The sequence below is a fragment of the Perna viridis genome, chromosome 9 (assembly GCF_037379345.1).
Source record: "Perna viridis isolate PV_CMFRI_1.1 ecotype Kerala chromosome 9, ASM3737934v1, whole genome shotgun sequence".
NCBI classification, from domain to species: domain Eukaryota; kingdom Metazoa; phylum Mollusca; class Bivalvia; order Mytilida; family Mytilidae; genus Perna; species Perna viridis.
Window position 1 is genome coordinate 34,041,519 of NC_142453.1, and position 3,843 is coordinate 34,045,361.

Here is a 3,843-nt window from a genome sequence, read left to right on the forward strand (position 1 = left end):
ATTATGCGCATACGAAGTGCGCACGATAGTGGGGCATCTTAGGGGAAATTAGAAATAAAAATTCCTCTGAAGGCACGAGACCGCAATTAATTTTCAAGTGCATTTCAATATACACATTTGAGCAGATTAAAAAAATTCCACCGGTGCAAACTGAATAAAACTTCTCTGGCCTAAAGATATGTACAAACAGGATTTTATATATAAATTGTAGAAAATTTTACCATCATTTTCTGAAATTAATACATATAATTCGGAGATGGGGTAAACATGACAAATGAACTGAGTTAAAAGTCCTAAATTTTAACCTTCTTACACTAAACCAAATCACAACTTTTAGTCAGAATTGATTAATGAAAAAAAATCCCATGTAATTTTAACCTGTTTTCTACCAATTAGAGGCAAAACTTCAGCAAATAAGTTTCCAGTAAAAATATGAAAAAAAATGTGGAAGGTACCTACTACCAAAGTTGGAACTATATTAAACCAAGGGGAATTAATTGTGTTCTCGTACCTGAAGTTTCAAAAATGTATGAAGTAAACCGAAAACGTGTCTTAGGGGACGATCGCTCAAACTATTTTGGGGAAGTCTTCGGAATATTTACTGACAACATAATTTAGTAATATATAGTCCCTGGAATTTTAAAATATATTTTGACAAATTTAAATAAACAATTTGTGTATGTCTGTTTTCCGTGTCTGGTCTTTGTCCCTGGAATACATTCTTTTGATTACCGCTATAACCTTGTTTCCCTTAATTACTCTTTGAAAATGGGGATTGTTGGGGAAAAATAATACTTACAAATTACTCTGATCCAAACATTATTCCTAGTGTAAAAGTATATAAATAAATAATTTGATTAAGTCGTTTTTTATGCGAAGTTTTAAACGTTTATATAGCAAAAAAAAAACAAAAAACAAAAACAAAACATAAACATAACAAAACAAAACAATTTGGTCAAATGGTCGTCCTGGAAACCTATCCGTACTAAAAAGCAACACTAGTTGCCGGTTGACAAGCTATTTTTTTTTTTTTTTGCATAATTTTGCACGAAATTAGCACGAGATTTTTTTTTTAAATGCCAACCATGGAACTAGGGCATGGATATTTAATATGAGCAAAGACCTGTAATTTAAAGGTCTCTGCACTTAATATTAAAACGAGATATCTTATAAAGTATAAAGATAGCTTATGAACGTTATAAAAATGGAAGATTTATACCAATTAAAACTTTGTAAGGAATATAACTATTAGTTATAAATAAATGCTTGAGATTGAAGTATTCGAGCTACAATATAACATACCTATCTTATCCATTCTCCTTATATACATGTATGTGTGACTTTTAGCCAATACATAAACCCGACTTACGTAATATGAGCCTCCTAGATCTTTATAAATATATTCCTAGATTGATGCACTAACTCACGATATGCTTCATAATGGAAAAAGAATGGATATGGTGAAATTCAAGAAATGCACCAGCGTATATTTCGTAAAACTTTCATGGATCACCAAAAGGCCTTTAACAAGTTACATAGTATTCTGTTTAAGAATAGTGCTATTGGTGGCACATCATTTTTCTCAATTAGGTCTTTCTTGCCTCAACTATATATAATACTTTTAGAAATCAACCAAAAACAGCTATTTTACGTTATCCTGAAGCATCTGTAACGCAGATATTTTATGACTGCTTATAAGCATCTGTAACGCAGATATTATATGACTGCCTATAATAGTGAAATTTATAGGGACATTTTCCCGCCGTTTTTCTAAAGTGCATATCGACTAAATTTGACCACTTTCAACACTTTGATGGTTATTTCAGTATAGAAGTTATGAGGTATAAAAAACTTGGATAATGTAATAAATCCTGTGTTTTTTATTTCTCTCTATGTGTCACACCTTATTTATACAGGTTGTGCCTGATTTTTAGACAGAGAAGTATTTAAGTAAGCTCTGAAAGACCCCGACATCAAAAAGTAATACAATCCATGGGAATAGAACGATTAAAATCCTTCAAAATCAAACTAAGAAGTTATATATCGACACGCAGACACATTAATATCCAGTGGGGTTAAATCAGATCTATCAGGCCTTAACCATCGTAAGGTCAAAATGAACTGAAACGACAAATAAACACACCAAGAAATTCACTCAATATAACATCAAATTCTCTCCATAACATAATCCAACATACACCATTTATATCGACAAAATGACACATCCACTTAAAGAATGCTAGCAGTTTCTGAAAGCTAGCTAAGACAACACAGAATGACAACACCAATATAGGTCAATATATGCAAGGGAGCGATTGTATAGTTATACTTTTTGTAGAGACATTTGTAGGTGATCTGAGGATGCAGGTGGCCCAACAATGTTTCCCTAGCTTCTTTTTTGAGCAAATATGAACTCGGCATATAATCTCAGGAGCGGACCCAGAAATTAAGGGGTTCCGATCCAGAAAATCCATAATGGGAAGGGGTCCTGTTTAAAAATTTACAATAGGGGCTCCAGCCTATGATTTGCTTTTTTGCCCAAAGGGTTTGCACAAATTTTTTCCAACAAAAAGGAGGGAGTCCTCCTAGATCCGCCGATATGGTTACTAACATGGGAATACCAAGTCATGCTGTGTCCAGACTTCTATTTTATTTTATCAAATTGAACTCAAAGAATACATTTGTAAGATTTGGCTTTTTCTTTCCGTCTTAGTGTTGTTTTCTTCAGCTTCCGCTGTCCAGAGAATTTTGTAAAACCACACATAGAATCATAAATCATTTGAGTATTAAGGATGATCTATATAAAATGTATACGGATTTCCAAAATAATCCTTTTGTTTTACTCCCAGGATTGCTAGGAAGTGTTTGTTGTACGTAAATAACAGCCCCAAATAAAATCTTTTCCATTTTGTTCCATTTGTATGTTGCTATTTTACAGACTTACATATTTACAACCATTATACAGCCAACTTCTGGGAACAAAGATGGTCTTCTCTTTATTGAATGACCATTACCAGACGAAATATATGTCTTGAATGTATTTAATGGGATAACTAATAAACTTTCTATCATTTCATATGTACTTATTCTAAGTTTGATAGAAAGTTTATATTTCTTTGTTATATAATTCTCCAGTTATTACTACCTTAAGGAAGTTCATCCTGATAATTTTATTATGGAAATATCATCTCCTATTCCCTGAAGTTCACTTTTATATTACATGGTGTAAAAATGAAAGCAAATAAAGTATTCTTTTGTTTTTATTTCTACCCAAACCTGTTTTAATTTTGCAAAAAAATATATATGTGGGGTCCCCTATACATGAAGTCAACAAAACAGTCATGTATTGTATTTGTCTGTTCTTCATACATGTATATACACGCATGAATTTCTAAATGACACCCATTAGCCCATTTTATTGAACATAGTGCTACAAACCATACCCCCTGGCAGTTTTGGTCATGGGGAACTTTGATCCACTTACCTGCAGCCATAAAATGTACCTATACAATGATTTTACTAGATGGCCAGTATTAACGCGCGTATCATTGCTCTATTCAATTAAATCAAATTAAGTGCATGCACTGTACTGTTAATGGGATCTCTATTATCACTTACAGCGATTTGTTTCTAGTATGTTTAAATTTTTATCTCTCCATTTCTATTTCTTCTAGAATTATTACACTCCACTCAATTAAGTTGCTGGGGTATATAGTTTTTACACGTCCGCGTGTTAAAGCATGCTTTCGCTTGGATTGCGCCTCTACATTTTAATTGATTTCCTTCAAACTTCGGTGAATGATTTGTAACAATAAAATCCTGGATTCTATTGATATTCACAGA